This window comes from Macrotis lagotis, chromosome 3 (genome assembly GCF_037893015.1).
Source record: "Macrotis lagotis isolate mMagLag1 chromosome 3, bilby.v1.9.chrom.fasta, whole genome shotgun sequence".
In the NCBI taxonomy this organism is placed as follows: Eukaryota; Metazoa; Chordata; class Mammalia; order Peramelemorphia; family Peramelidae; genus Macrotis; species Macrotis lagotis.
This window is the reverse complement of record NC_133660.1, coordinates 66007757-66025123: the sequence shown is the minus strand read 5'-3', so window position 1 is coordinate 66025123 and position 17367 is coordinate 66007757. Positions and strand designations below refer to the sequence as shown.

The 17367-nt window shown below is 35.0% G+C and overlaps 1 pseudogene; it reads right to left on the bottom strand.

Moving 5' to 3' along the window:
• Positions 1-15845, bottom strand: part of LOC141519124 (gamma-aminobutyric acid receptor-associated protein-like 1 pseudogene) — a 43671-nt pseudogene extending 27826 nt beyond the window's left edge.
• Between the last annotated feature and the right edge of the window lie 1522 nt (positions 15846-17367).

Genomic DNA, 17367 nt, shown 5'->3' with positions numbered 1-17367 from the left:
CTACATTTCTTTTGATCTGGCTTACAGTGTTTTTGTCTGTTCAAAAGCTTTTTAACTTAATGTAATCAAAATCTTCTAGTTTGTTTTTTTGTGATGTTCTCCATCTCTTCCTTAGTTATAAACTGCTCAGCACCCCCACATAGATTTCACAGGTAAACTATTCCTTGATCTCCTAGTTTCCTTATAATATTGTTTTTTATATCTAAAACTTATATCCATTTTGATCCTATCTTGGTACAGTGTGAGGTGTTGGTCTAATCCAAGATTCTGCCATACTAACTTCCAATTTTCTAAACAGTTTTTATCATAGAGTTTTTATCCCAATAGCTGGACTCTTTGGTTTTATCAAACAACAGATTACTATAATTGTTTCCTGTTACTGCACCTCATCTATTCCACATATCCACCACTTTATTTCTTAGTCAATACCAGACAGTTTTGATCACTGATGCTTTATAATAAAATTTTAGATCAGGTAGGGCTAAACCAACTTCTTTTGCACTTTTCTTCATTAAATCCCTGGAGATTCTTGACATTTTATTTCTCCATATTAATTTATTTATGATTTTTTCTAACTCATTAAAGTAATTTTTTCAGAATTTGGATTGGCAGGACACTAAACAAGTAATTTAATTTTGGTAGAATTGTCTTTTTTGTTTTATTAGCTCAATCTATACATGAGAGATTTAAATTTGTCCAGTTATTGTAATCTGATTTTAATTGTGTGAGAAGTGTTTTGTAATTTTTTTCAAAAAAGTTTCTCAGTCTGCTTGGCAGGTAGACTCCCAGGTATTTTTATAGGGTCTGAAGTTATTGTGAATGGGATTTCTCTTTCTAGCTCTTCCTGCTGCATCTTGCTAGTCATACTTAGAAATGGTGAGGATTTATGAGGGTTAATTTTTTATATCTTGTGACTGTACTAAAGTTGCTAATTATTTCTAGCAGTCTTATGGAAGGTTTTTTGAATTCTCTAAGTATACCTCATGTTATCTGAAAATAGTGAGAGTTTTATCTCTTCCTTTTTTATTCTAATTTCTTCAAGTTCTTTTTCTTCTCTTATTGCTGAAGGCAAGATTACTAATATGATATTGAATTGTAGTGGTGATAACAGGCATCATTGTTTTCCCCCAATCTTATTGGAAATGCCTCTAGCCCCTCCCCATTGAATATAATGTTTGTTGATGGTTTCAGATAGATCCTCCTTATTATTCTAAGAAACAGTCCATTTATTCCAACACTCTCTCCAACAAACCTATCAGAAACTATATGACTCTATCAACAGATGCTGAAAAATCTTTTGACAGAGTCATATAGTTTCTGATAGGTTTGTTGATGATATAATTAACTATACTAAGAATTTTCCTAATATTGAACAAACCTTAAAATCCTGGGGTAAATCCTACTTTGTCATAATGTATTATTGTAGTGATATTTTTATAGTCATTTTACTAAGATTTTATTTAAGATTTTTGCATCTATATTCATCAGAGAGATAGGACTATAATTTTCTTTCTGTTTTAACTCTTCCTGATTTAGATATCAGCACCATATTGGTGGTCATATAAAGAGTAAAGCAGAGTTATATCTTCACCTAGTTTTACAAAGAGTTTATCTAGAATCGGATCCAGTCATTACTTAAATGCGATAGAATAATCTGGCCTTGGATATTATTTCTTAGAAAATTCAATAATGGCTTGTTGAATTTCTTTTTCTGAGAAAGGCCTATTTAGGTATTTAATTTCCCCTTCATTTATTCTGGGTAGCTTATATTTTTATAAATATTCATACATTTCACTTCGATCATCAAATTTATTGCCATAAGACTGGGCAAAATAATTCTGAATAATTAATTTAAATTCCTCCCCATTGGTGGTGAGTTCAACGTTTTCATTTATGATACTAAGAAATTGATTTTCTTCCTTTTTAATCAAATTAACCAGAGTTGAATCAATTTTATAGGTATTTACTTAAAAGCAGCTCATGTTTTCATTTATTAGTTAAATGGCTTTCTTGCTTTTGATTTTATTAATTTCACCTTTAATTTTTTTATGATTTCTAATTTAGTATTTAATTGTGGATTTTTAATGCTTCTTTCTCTAATTTTTTAGTTTCCTATTTATTTTATTGATTTCCTTTTTCTCTAGTTTATTCACATAATCATTTAAAGATATAATATATTCCCTGATATAATAGATATAATGTATTCCTACCTTGAGTGTATCCCATGGGTTTTATTATGTTGTTTCATTATTTTCATTATCTAGAATGAACTCATCAATTCTTTCTATAATTTGTTGCTTAATCCACTCATTCTTTAAAATGAGAATATTTAGTTTACAATTAGTTTTGGGTCTATATCTCCCTGGCCCAATATTGCATATGATTTTTACTGTATTATGATGCATGAAAAATATGTTCATGATTTCTGCCTTTCTGCAATTAATCATTAAGGTTTTATGCCCAAGTACAAGTTCAAGTTTTCTGTAAGTGCCATGTACTGCAGAAAATAAATTATATTTTTTTCTATCCCCATTCAATTTCCTGCATAGGTCTATCATACATAGGTTTTCTAACAATCTATTTCTTTAATTTCTTTCTTCTTTATTTAATGATTAGATTTATCTAAATCTAAGAATAGGAGGTTGAAGTCTCCTACTCTTAGAGTTTCACTATCTATGTCTTCCTGTAGCTCTTTCAACTTCTCTTCTAAGAATTTGGATGCTATACTATTGGGTGCATGCATATTTAGTATTGAAATCATTTTATTATCTATAATATCTTTTAGGAGGCTATAGTTTCCTTCCTTATCTCTTTTAATGCTATCTATTTTTTTGGCTGCTTTGTCTGAGATAAGGATTGCTACCTCTATTTTTTTTTCATTTCAGCTGAAGCAAAATATATTTTGCTCCAACCTTTTACTTTTACTCTATATGTATCTCTCTGCATCAAATGTGCTTCTTGTGCAGCATATTGCAGGATTATGGTTTTTATTCCACTCTGCTTTTTGTATGTATTTTAAGGGTCACATTGAAAGTTATAATTACTAAGTCTTTATTGCCCTCCATGCTCTCTTCCTTCTGTATGTATTTTTCCCTTTTTTCCCTTTATCCACATTCCTCAGTGTTTTGTTTCTCAATTATGCTACTTTCAGTGTGTTTGCCCTCCTATATATCAAACCACTTCCCCTTTCTTTCCCCTTTTCCTTTTCCCCCTTCTTCCCTTCCATCTGTTAGTTACCCTTTTTGTCCCCCTCAGTGCCACCCTCCCCCCTTTCCCCTTTTAATACTTGAAAGATAAGTTTATTAACTTAACTGAGTGTGTCTAAGCTAACTTTAAATTAACCCATTTAACCAAGTCTGATGACATCAAGATTTAAATGGTTGTCACTTCCTCCCTCTTCCCCTCTATCACTATGTGTCTTTTGTACCTCTTGATGTAATGAGATTTATCCCATTCAGTTTCCTCCATGCTCCCATCTCCTTGCTGTCCCCCTTTATATGGAGGCATTGATTTTAAATCATTCTGTCTGAGTCACAGAAAAGTTATAAGTGACCATCACTTCTGGCTAAGTATATTCTCTCTAATTGAGTTACAATTCTTAAGAGTTCTGAGACTTTTTCTCCTAAATGAGTATGTAGCCAGTTTCATCTTGCTGGATAGCAGTATTATTTTCTTTAGCCCCTGTCTATACCTTTTCATGCGTTTCTTAAGACTCCCATTTTATGTCCAAATTTTCTATTTAGCTTTTGTCTTTTCATCAGGAAATATTGGACATCTCCCTTTTCATTAAATATCCATCTTTTCCCCTGGAAGAGAAGGCTGATCTTTGCCAAATAGTTGCTTCTTTGCTACATTCCAATCTCTCTTCCTCTTCAAAATTCCAGGCCCTTGGATGCCTTAATGTTGATGCAGTGAGGTCCTGCATAATCTTTAGTGTGGCTCCTTGGTATTTAAATTGGTTCTTTCTGGCTGCTTGCAGGATTTTCTATTTGATCTGATAGTTCTGGAATTTGGCCCTAACATTCCTTGGTGTTTTCAATTTAGCATCTCTTTCTGGAGGGTTAGGGTTCTTTCAATAACTACTTTGCCCTCTGGTTCCATGATATCAGGGCAATTTTCCATCACTAAATCCTATAATATTAAATCTAGGCTTTTTTTTCTCTTCAGTATTTTCAGGAAGGCCAGTAATTTTCAGATTCTACTGTCTTGATCTGTTCTTGAGGTCAGTAGTTTTGCTTGTGAGGTATTTTACATTTTTTTCTATTTTTTCAAACTTTTCATTTTGTTTAACACAATCTTGTTACCTCATGATGTCATTAGTTTCTGCCAATTCCATTCTTTTTTTAGAGTAGAAGATTTTTCTACATTTATTTTTTGCAGCTCCTTTTCCAGTTGTTCAAATCTATTTTTGAAGGAATTTTCCATTTGTCCAAGTGTAGTTTTGAGAGAATCATTTTCTTTTTGCATTTGCCCAACTGAAGATTGGAGAGAATTATTCTCATTTTGTATTTGTCCATTTGTGTTTTCCAATGTTTTATTTTCTTGTTGCCAGTTATTAATTTTCTCTTGAGTCTCTTTTCCCAATTTTTCCAATTGATTTTTATACTCCCTCCTGCCTCTTGATTTGTTCAAGGAAGTCTTTCTGGGCTGAAGACCAATTCATATTCTCCTCAGAAGTGGTAGATCTCTTGGAGTCAGAATCTTTTAATTCTAAGTATTTCCCCATGGGTGCCCTTTTTTGCTGCCCTTTCTTCATATTTCTAGGACCTTATGTTTTGGGGGGGGCGGGAGCTGACTCTCAGAGGCTTGCTTTTGAAGATCCTAGAGGATTTGTTCATTTGGCTTAGTAATTCCACAGGCTGGTCTGTAGGAAGCACTGGTTGCTTTCTCTGGAGTGTTTGGGGCCCTCAGCAGCAGGATCTGAGTTGATCTTGAAAATGTGCTGGGCCAGGAGGGAGGGAGTTAATCTCTTTCTGTTGAATGAATTTTGTTGCTCTGAAGGGGTGGAGGTTGTTTATTGTTTGTTCTGGGAAAAGGACTCTGCTGAAAATATGGAGCTCAGGTGCCTGGCCCAGCTGGTTGTTCTCCTGTTATTTTCTGAAACTCTCTGTGCTGGAACTCACCCTCCCAAAGTTCCTCTCCCCCCAGGCCAAAGACTCCATAGCTAAAGTTGGATTTCATACCCACCACTCCCATAGTCTCTATGACTGAGACTGGCCTTCTAGCTTCCCTCAGCTGCTGTCCTCATGCTGATCCTCTGCTCTCATCTACTGGTTCATTCACAGTTCCCTGAGGCAGACCTTCTTGGTAGGTGTTCTTCTCCTAGTTTCTCTTTCTGGGTTTTGTTGATCGAATTTCTGTTAAGAGGTGTCATTCATGTTTAATTTGAAGGGAAAGAGGAGCACTTAACACAGTGCCTGTCTTCTCTCTGCCATCTTGACCAGAAGTATGATCTTTCCTTCATTTTTGAAGAAGACTGTGACATCAGGGAGGTGATACCATGATAAGTATATGGATTGGTTTATACTGAAGAGGTACTGTGCTAAGCCATCAGTATCAGTTTCTTCTCCACAGCCATCTAGGATCAATGGCCAGATATGAATCAGAATGAAGGGAGTTAGCCCTGGATGTGAAACAATCAGAATTAAGTGACTTGCCCAGGGTCATACAGCTTGTAATTGTCAAATATCCGAGAATAGATTCAAACTCTGATCATCCTGCCTCCAAAGTTAATGCTCTATCCACTTCACTACCTGTCCTTTATAGGCTACATAACATATTGAAGTCATATTTATCTCCATATCTCCATGTATTTTCCCATAAGTATCCCAGCATTGTCTTTCACAATAAAATGCTGAGATCTTTAAATTAACACTGAGATGTACAGGACAGAGAGCACCTTCTGGATAGAAAGATCCTTCTACTCCCTTGCCCTACTATCAATATTATTCCTGAAATTCTTCCATTAGAGATTAATTCTTTTATTTTAAGGCATTAAGTCTCCTTGGAGTTATCTTTGACTCACAGTCACCACAGAATTTAGGAGCTAAAAGGAATCTTAAAAATCACTCTTCTTCCCCACTCCCAACACCTAATGAGTCCCCAAAGCTTACTACCCCTTTTCCATTTCTGAATCTTCTCACTCATTACCTCTTTTCTGTCTACACAATCCACACTTGAAACCTTAAACCCTCTTCACTATAGTCTCATTCTTCCCATTATATCCCCTCTGCAGAAAGCCAGAGTCATCTTTCTATACCCTAGATCTAATCATATCCCTGTCCTAGTCAAAAACCTGCCATGCTGCTTCATCACCTATAGGAAAGAATTCATTTTCCTTAGCCTAACATTTTGGGACTACAGAATACTGCCTCAAACTCCAATATCAACTTCATTTGTCCTCTTTCTCCACTTTAGCTAAACTGAACAACTCACTCACCCTTGTAAATATAGCCTGTAAGTTTTCCTATCTATCTACTAGCACTCTTCCACTTTCATGACTCAATTTTAAGACCAGAAGCTTTCCTTTTGGGGGCCTGCCAACCTGCAAAGTAGTAAGGAAAGAGTTACAGAATTACATGACTGAAGGTTATCTAATAAGGGAAGTGACAGGACTGTGACAAGATGGAAAAGAGTGTCTGATTTATTGAGCCATGCACAAGCTTATATATTGCAAAAAACAAAAAGTATATATATATATATATATACACACACACACACATACTGGCATATCAAGTGTTTCATAACCACATAATTGCTTATCTTCCAGGAACATGGTACACTTAGAAAGTAACCACTAAGCTTCCTGGGATGGATATCGAAATAGGCTCCTCCTTGCTATTTGACGGAAATCCTTTTTTTCTTTTCTCTTTCTTCTTTTACTTCATATTTCTGAAATATTTTTAGTCAATGAAATGACAGTACATAATTTAGATTTCTTTTTTAAATTAAAAATGATTTTCCCTGTAGGAATTCTCTCTCTCTCTCTCTCTCTCTCTCTCTCTCTCTCTCTCTCTCTCTCTCTCTCTTTCTCTCTCTCTCTTTCTTTCATGATTGATCCATTCTGTTTAATAAAATTATTAATGCATTGTGTTCATGTCTTCTATTTGTTATCAATGCATTGAAGCATTCACTTTGATAAGTTGTAGTTTATTTGCATATGGTACTGGCAGCAGCTGTGGTTTGCCTATTTATATGTTAATTGATGGTGCATGATGTACAGAGATTTTCTTCTTCAACTGTAGCTGTAAGTTTCTGCATATCTCCGTTTACAGTATTATTAATTTGCATATTTCCTTTGATTTATAATTTGCTACACATTAAGTACATTTGTCTATTATGTTGTTATTTTGTTATGGTATGGTACTGTATAATTTTTTGTTATAAATTACCTGAATGCATTTTTAAATTAAGACAAGCAAAATGGAGAATGAAATGTTGAGAGGGAACCAAGGAGAAAACTCTAAGTTTACGAACATTGTAAATCATTGAAAGGAACTATATGTTATTGGGAGAGAAGTACAGTGACTTTTTACAGTAGGTTTATAATGGTGCTTCTTGCTATGGTTTACTATGAATTATTAGTCATGATAGATCATTTAAAAATGCCTGAAATGATGGCAATAAGTGAGTAAGGTTCAGCATTTCTCACTATAACTACATAAGAATAAACTGATAAAAATAGAAATAATTTTCAATAATAAGAAATTGCTTGGAAGAACTGATAGGCATGTATAAGTCAAAAAAAATGCCTTGATGTCTAATACTACATATAGGATATTGTAGGATTAAGCCAGAATTTCCTTTCAAAAGGAGCCAGGTCTTTAGAAATGTGAATAAGGGGCAACTAGGTGGCACAGTGGATAGAGCACCAGCCCTGGAGTCAGGAGTACCTGAGTTTAAATTTGGCCTCAGACACTTAATAATTACCTAGCTCTGTGGCCTTGGGCAAGCCTCTTAATCCCATTTGCCTTGCAAAAACCTAAAAAAAAAAGAAAAAAAAAGAATTGTGAATAGATCATGGGATTTCAACACTAGGTTGCTGGCAAACATCTGATATAATAAAAAGAATTAGATAGTATCCTGAATTCAACTTAGTAATATTTGCAAAGTTACAATAGCATTATATAGGCAGCCAGAATATATTAGATGCCCTGTATTTTGAAGTGTAATCCTAATTTGTTATGACTGTTCAGTCCAAAAGAAATTATTGCTGGTGGGTAAAAAATCAACTTATTTGGGGAAGGAGCTTGGGAATAGTTTCTTGCTAGAATTTTGTGCTTTAGGAGCAAAATCTGAACATTAAAAATGGGCAATGGTCTGTGAATACATGGGTCCCTATCATAACATTTTATGTATTATGGAAACTAATATACAATTTAACTTTTGATGGGAATTACTTAAAATAGTAAAAAATATGAAATCAAACTCTTTTTATTGCCTCTAGATCCCTTCTGGGAAGACTTGGAAGCATTTCCATAAGAGTTATTAAAATATTTTTATTAGTAGAGAAAATCATTAAATACTTGGGAATGTACCTCCCAAGGAAAACCTAAAAACCAAATGAATAAAATTACAAAGCACTTCTCACAAAAATAAAGTCAGATCCAAACAATTGGAATATGTCTTTTGCTCATATTGCAGTTGTGCTAAAATAATAAAAATGACAATTCTACCCAAATTAAATTACTTATACAGTGCTATACCAATCAAACTATCAAATAATGATTTTACTGAGCTAGAAAATATACTAACAAAATTCATCTGGAGTAATAAAAGGTCAGGAATATCAAGGAAACTAATGAAAAAAATGAATGTGGCTTAGCTCTACCAGATTTGAAACTATACTATAAAAGGAGAGTCATTAAAACTGCCTGGTACTGGTTGACAATTAGAATAATGTGTCCATGGATTAGAATAGTTTAAAAAGAAATAATAATAAATGACTAGAGTAATCTACTGTTTGACAAACCCAAAGATATTAGCTTCTGGGATAAGAAATCACTATTTGACAAAACGTTTTTGGAAAACTGGAAAATAGTATGACAAAAACTAGTCATAAACCCACATTTCACACCCTATACCAAAATAAGGTCAAAAGGGATACAAGATTAAGACATAAATGATGATCTATGGATCAATTAACAGACCAAGAAATACCTTATCTTTCACATCTATGGAATGGGCAGAAATTTATGACCAAATAGAAAATAAAGTACATTATAAATTGTAAAATGGATGATTTTGACTGTATTTAATTTAAAGGATTTTGCATTAATAAATCCAATGCTGCCAAAATTAGAAGTAAATCAGAAAGCTGAGATACAATCTTCAAAGCAAGGGTTTCTGATAAAGCTTTCATTTCTAAAATATATGCAGAATTGTTTGAAATTTAAAAGGTTGAAAATCATTCCCCAATTGATAAATGATCAAAGAATATGAAGTTTTAGAATGAAAAAATTAAAACTATATATATATATATATATAATCATGAAAAATGGTCTAAATCATTACTGATTAGAGAAATGCAAATTAAAAGTACTATTATGTATTATCACATCACACCTATCAGATTGGTTAAGATGACAAAAAGGGAAAAATCAATGTTGAATGTGTTGTGGGAGGATTGGGACATTAATGCATTGCTGTTGGAGTTGTGAACTGATCCAACCATTCTCGAGAGCAATATGGAACTATACCCAAAGAGCAATGAAACTGACCAAACCCTTTTACCCAGCAATTACAATATTAGGCCTATATCCAGAAGAAAACATAAAAAAATTGGAAAAGTCTCACTTGTTCCAAAATATTCTTAGCAACTCTTCTTGTAGTGGCAAAAATTGGAATTTGAGGGCATACCCATCCATTGAGAAATGACTAAAAAATTATGGTATATGAATGTTATAGAATGTTCTAAAAGAAACCATGAATTATTGGATGCTAGAGAAGTTTTGAAAGAATTGCATGCTGAACAAAGGGAACAGAAGCAAGAGAACAATGTACACAGTAGCAGCAAGATTGTGAGATCAACCTTGATGGAAGCAGTTTCTCTCAGCTGTTCAGAGAGCTAGTACAACCCTAGGAGACTAGTTATAGATAATGCTATCCCTATCCAGAAGCAGAAAAACAAGACAAAAAAGAAGAAAAACAAACAAAAAGACCCTTCAGAATCTGAAATGAACACTACATTCACTTTTTTTTAGGGTTTTTTTTGCAAGGCAAATGAGGTTAAGTGGCTTACCCAAGGCCAGCTAGGTAATTATTAAGTGTCTGAGACCAGATTTGAACCCAGGTACTTCTGACTCCAAGGCTGGTGCTTTATACACTATGCCAACTAGCTGCCCCTACATTCACTTTTTAAAAATTTCTCTTATGTATTTAATTTCAACCTCATTGATTTTCTCTCTTTTCCCATAATCCTGATTTCTCATACTGAAAATGACTAATCTGTAAGCATATTAAATACATCTGCGTAATTATAAATAGTATTCACCTGGCTGTTTCATGATGAGGGAGGGGGGTGGGAAGGTAGGGTGGAAAGAAATTATGTAACTTAAAAATATGCATATGGATTTGAATGAATGCTGAAAAAACTTTCAAAACATGTAATTAGAAAAATGAAATAAAATATTGATTGAGTAAAACAAAGTAGAGGAAATCTTCATAGCAAGAATAGCCAGGAGAGTTCTTAATCTAGAAGTGAGCTGTTACTGAGAAATTCAAAGGTCATATACTTGGAACTATTTTTTTATGTGAAGTTTCACATATAATCAATGTTGAATGGGTTGTGGGAAGATTGGGACATTAATGCATTGTTGTTGCCACTAGCCCATATCATAATTAGCTTAAGTATAACAGAAACATCAGCAGGACATATTTGATCTATGATCAATCTAAATTACCAAGTTTTAGAGGTCTAGAAAACTTCTTACATGTTCCGCCATTAGACAACACTACTGTTTACATGTGAAATTCATGCTTTGGGTATAATTAATAATAATGATGATGATATATATATATATATATATATATATATGTATATATATATACATATATATATATATATATATATATATATATATATTTAGTAATTACTATATGCCAGGCAGAAGGGGAAATTTATTATTATCATCCTTATTTTACAGATGAGGGAACTGAAGTAAATAAAATTTAAATGACTTGTCCAGAGTTAAACAGATATTAAGTGCCTGAGCGTGAATTTGAACCAAAGTCTTCCTGATTACAGGACAAGCATTTTATCCACTGGGAAAACTGTTATATGTGGACATTTGTAGCGATCATATATTTTCTTGCATTTTGCATGTTACTATGCATGTTGATATTTTATAGATTTTAAGATATATATATATATATATATATATATATATATATATATATATATATATATATATATATATATTGCAAGTGCACTTCCTGCAGGTACAGAGATTCTGCAATACTTAAATCTATCAATGATGTATTAATCTCTTTATCTGGTTATATATTAACGATTACCTATGTTCTATTTAAATAGTTCTAGTATCATCATACTGTTAGCTAAGTTTCTATTTGTGCATTAGTTTTTGATCCTTGTGATTTTTTGCCTATGTATTCTAGATATGCAAATATCATTATTATTTGTGCATATAATATATTTTGCATATGATTAAGGTATATGGTCATTGAAATTACTTATTAAGTACTTTACATCTCCTGCATGAAACATTAATGGGGATGTGATATAAATCTTATGATGCAATGGTTTCTTGTGATGTTACTATAATCATTTATGTGATATTGAATGTTCATGCTGAATGTGATGCTTATGTGATATAAACTGCAAGATGTCAAACAAACCTCAAATTTATTGTTAATAGGAGGGATGAATCAGGTATTTCTAATGCTTCTCAGATGTTGACCTGAAGTATTAATGATTTAGTCTCTTATAAACATTGATTACTGGCTGACCAAGAACCAAGCACTCTAGTAAGTATTTGAAATTGAAGGAAAGGGTTAAATCTTTACCCTCAAAGGTTGCTTGAATTCTAATGGGAGAGAGAACATGGAAACAACTGTGCATAAGAAAACAGATATAGGATACATTGGGATTAACCTAAAGAAAAAAATTAAAGAGGATTAGGAAAGAATTCTCTTGGATGGGAGGATTTTTGAAATTTAAGGAAGTCAGGGGAGTCCGGAAGACGAGATAAAGAGGAATACAAAGAATTAAAACATGAAATGTCTTATGTGAAAAATAGCAGGGAGCTCATTGTCAAGGAATTTTACAATTTTCCTATAAATATGGTTAGTAAAATATCAATAATTCTGCTAAGTTAAATATTTTAAATACTTAGAAATAATATGCTTATGTATAGAAATGACTTTCATAATAAATTTTGGAGATTAAAGTGTTGAAATCTCTCCACATGAAACTATAGTTGTATTTTACTTATATTAAGTTATCTTGATATTTTCATCACAAATGATTTTTGTCAGAAACTCATAAAAGTGAGTATTTTTGCTCTAGGCTAAAAGTTAACATTGACATGTTTAATCATAGAAGCTTTAAAGGAAATATTACTGTTTATCATGTCAATAGTCCAATGGATCAAGAACTCCAGAAAAACCAATCTCGCCTTCTTAATCATTACTGTATTGGAAGAAGGATAATGAGTCTCCTGAAATTATATTCAATTTCAGTAATTTTTCTCTCAGGGCAATTCTAGGAAAAAAATATCTCTAGCAATAATTGTCTTCTTTAAAGGGAGCAGCGAATCTCAGGAAATTAAATATAAAGGTATGCACAGAAATCCAAATATCTGAGACACTGGAGCCTATGGTAACTAAAATCATGATTGGGGTTTTTGTGCTGATTGAGGTTCTGAGACAAATGAGCTAAATTCATTCAGTATATAAATTACTACTTGCAAGTTACGCAAAGTGCTTCAACAGCTGACAAAGTTCAGACAAGATGTAATCATTTAGTTCACATCAGGAGGAATTTACTAAATGGCAACCCAGATAATCTCTGCACCTTCTTGAGCCTCTAGTAATATTATGGGAATGGGTGAAAAATTCACAGAAGCAAGGGGCTGTCACCAGGCTAATATTTGGATTTGGTCATACCATGTCATTGATTTGGCCAGCACTTATTACTTACAAGAACAAAAGTGTTATTTTTTGCCTCTCAGATAAATTGCAAGTTCTATGTAAAGTTGAAAATATTAAAGTGCTATTTAAATATTATTAGTTCTCTTTATCATTTAAAACTTTTCACAGAATCTAATCATTTTTAGAGAAGAATTTTCTTCATTTACATTTGGCAACTCCTTTTCCATTTGGTCAATTCTATTTTTGAAGAATTTTTTCCATTTGCCCAGAAAAATAATCTTTTTGCACTTTTCCAAATATATTTTTGTTTTTTTTTATCACAAGATGATAATTTTCTCTTGGAAATTGTTAATTTTCCCTTGCATTTTCCCCCCAATTTTTCCAATTGATTTTTAAAGTCCTTCCTGATCTCTCCTAAGAAGTCTTTCTGGGCTGAAGACAAATTCATATTCTCCTATAAAACTCTAGTTCACTTTGAGATAATATCCAATGGACCTCATTTTTCACTGGTCTTTCATCATATTCCTAGGGTCTTGTTTTGGGGGAGGAGTTAATTCCCAAACTCTTGATTTTGAGATTCATAGGGATTTTGTACACTAGACTTAGGAACTCCAAGTGGGCTGGTTAGTGGTGGGTGCTAGATGCTTTCTCTGGAGTGTCTGTGACTTTGATTAGTGGGCCACTCCCTAGGCATGGGGCAGGGGGGAACAGGATCCAGTTATCCTCCAGCAATGTGGACTGGGCCTTTGGGCTAAAAAGTTAATCTACCTAATCCAATTCAGAATTGAGGGAGATCCCCAGCCCACATTTGAACCTGGGGTGGGGGTGGGGAAGGAATGGAGAATTTGTTTGATCTGGGGAATTTCTCCCACAGGAATGTTGGAGAGGGTGAGGAGAGGAGGGGACTCAAATGGAAACATGGGGACTTTGCTGAAAACATGGGGGCTCATAGGCATGGTCTTCCAGATTAACTGAGCAGAGCAGATTGATGTCTAGCCACTGCACTGAAGCTCTCCCACCCTACAGAGTGTTTCCATTGTTGTTCTCATATTAGCCCCTGGGCTTTACCCTGCATTGGGTCTCTGCTCAGTTTCCCTGGCTCACCAAGGCTCCCTTGACACGGACCTTGTTGGTAGGCCTTTTTCTCCTCAGTTCTTTGTGGTCTGTGGATCCAAATTCAGTTAAGGAGCTTGGTTCATGTTAGTTCTTTGGGAAAGCCAGGAGGAATTAAATTAGTGCATGGCTTCTCTTTGCCATCTTGATTGAAAATCAAGTTTCTATGGAAACTGATGACTTCATCAGAAAATAGAAATCTGCTAAACAAAACAAAAAACCCTGAAAAAATAGTAGTAAACATAAAATATCTCATCAGCAAAATGACTGACCTAGGGAATAGACCCAGGAGAGAGAATTTCAGAATCAATGGTCTTCCTGAAAACTGTAAGGATTAAAAAACCCTGGGCTCCATACTTCAGGATATAGTGAAAGTGAAATTCCCTTATATCATAGAACCACAAGGCAAAATAGTTATTAGAAGAATGCATTAGTCCATGACTGAAAGGGATCCCAAAATAAAACCAAGGTATATTGTGGACAAATTCCAGAACTATCAAGTAAAATAGAAAATCCTATGAGCAGCCAGAAAGAAACAATTTAAATGCAAAAGAGTCACAGTAAGAAATAGATTGGACTTGGCTATGTCAACAATAAGAGATCAAAGAGCCTGGAATATGATATTCCAGAAAGCAATGGGGCTTGGAATGTAGCCAAGATTTTACTATCTGACAAAAGTGAACCTTCTCTGTCAGGGGAAAAGATGAATTTTTAAAGAGATGGAAGATTTCCAACTATTCCTGATGAAAAGAGCTAAACAGAAAATTTGGGCTTAAAATAGGAGACTCAAGAGATACATCAAAAGGCATAAAAGGGAAAAGAAAAGAAAACTTATTTAATAAGATGAAACTGCCTATATCCTCACCTAGGAGAAAGATTCTCATAATTCTTGAAAATTGTATCTCTATTATAGAGAATAGGTTTAGCCAGAAGTAATGGAAAGTCATAACTTGTCTGTGACTCTGATAGAATCATTTAAAAATAATAACTCCTTAGAAAGGGGGGGGAAGATAGAGTTGGAAGATGGAAGAGATTGAATGGAGTAAATAACAAATCATGAAGAAATGTAAGGGGCCTATTGCAATGGAGGAAAGAAGGGAGATGAAAACCACCTGAGTTTTACTCTCATTAGATTTGGCTCAAGGAAAGGTTAACACACATACTCAGTTAAATTCAGAACCTTACCTAACCCTTTCAGTATTAAGAGGATAATTGTGACTTCTGGCCAAGATGGCAGAGATAAAAAAGCCACAGTTCTAAAAATCTCCTGACCTTTCCCCATATATGATATGAAGCAAAAAAAACCCTCTTAACAGAAATCTGATAAACAAAACCCAGAAAGAAAAGTCATGAGAAAGAACATCTACCTCAGTATTTCTCTTCTGCTGTTGTGCATCAGTCTGGGCATAAAGGGCACATCAGCCTGATTAGTTGCAGGGCTAGAACCTGGGAGACTGAGGGCCTGAGAACCAGACCTGCTTGATCAGCAGCGGGGCTAGAGCCTGTTCAACCATGTGGGCTTGGGTCAACTGGGGTACAGGGGCATTGCTGTTGGTGCTGACCATTTGGAGCTTGTGAACTGGGCTGCGGGGAGAGTTCAGGAGTAGAAGAGCCGCAGACATTATCCCTGAGCTCTTCTGGTCAAGAGGAACTCCAAGTCCACACCACCATTTAAGCTGAAGCCTCTTCTCAGAACAAATGCAATTACAGACCTTCTGCCCCAGGCAAAGTATGTGAACAGAAGAACCACTGCAGCTGACAATAGGGAGAGTGATGACCTCACCCCAGTGTATAGTCCACCATTCACTGAAGACAAAAGTATTTAACAACTTCAATCACTCCCTCCAGGCTAAGGGAGTAGGCCTCAATCAAGGTCAGAGACACTCCAGAGAAAGCAACCAGCATGCCCTACTTACCACTTGGAAAAATTATATTCAGTGAACCAATCCTCTAGCATGCCCACTGGTTAGCTGGAGATATTACACTCAGTGCATAAAGCTTCTTGAGATCCAAACACTAAACCTCTGTGAACAAACCCCTCTCCAAATCAAGGTATTAGCAAGATGAAGAAAGGTCAGCAGAAAGGAGGGTCCATAGAAAAATTCTTGGAAAGAAAGACCCTAATACAGAGATACCCAGAATTCTCAGAGCAGAATATGATCTGGCCTCCAGCACAGAATGACTTCCTTGAAGAAAACAGTACTTTAAAAACCAATTTGAAAAATCTGGAAAAGAAAGCCAAGGGAAAATTAACACCTTGCAACAAGAAAACAAATCATTGCAAAATAAAATTGAACAAATACAAAATGAAAATAATTCTCTCAGATCATCAATTGGAAAAATAAAAAAATGAGAATAATTTTCATAGATCCACAATCGGGCAAATGTAAAAAGAAATAATTCTCTTAAAAGCTCAACTGGTCAAATGGAAAGATCTTACAAAAATAGAATTAATCACTTCCGGCCAAGATGGCGGAGAGAAGACAGGAACAGTTCTAAAGTCTCCTGATCTCTTCCCCATCTATGACATGAAACAAACATCTTAAAAGAAATCTGACACGCAAAACCCAGAAAGAAAAGGCAGGATAAATAACATTTACTTCAGGATTTGTCTCTGGCAGCAGCATTGGCCAAATTTGGGCAGGTGAGTCTGGGCTCAGAGGGAGCATCAGCCCGGGATCAGCCAGATAAACAGCTGAATTGGAACCAGGAGTCTGAGGGCCCAACACCCGGACCTGCTGGATCAGCGGTGGGGCTGGATGAAAGGGGCTTGGGTCCGCGTGGAAGCAGAGGCACTGGTGTTGATGCTGTCACCCTGGAGCTTGGGGAAGGGGCTGTGGGAGAGGTCTGGTGCAGGAGAGCTGAAGACACCATCCCTGGGCTCCTCAGGTCTGAGAAAGTCTGAGTCCATGCCAACATTGCACTTATGCCTCCTCCAAAACAAACAATTGCAAACTACTTCTGCCACAGGCCCAGGTGCGTGAGCAAAAGAACCAGGCCAGCTGAGGAATGACCTCAGGCCAGGGTAAAGCCCACCATTGATTGAAGGCAAAAGAATTCAATAGCTTCAATTACTTCCCTCAAGCAAAGGGAGAAGGCCTCTCGACCAAGGTCACAGACAGTACAGAGAAAGCAACAAGCACC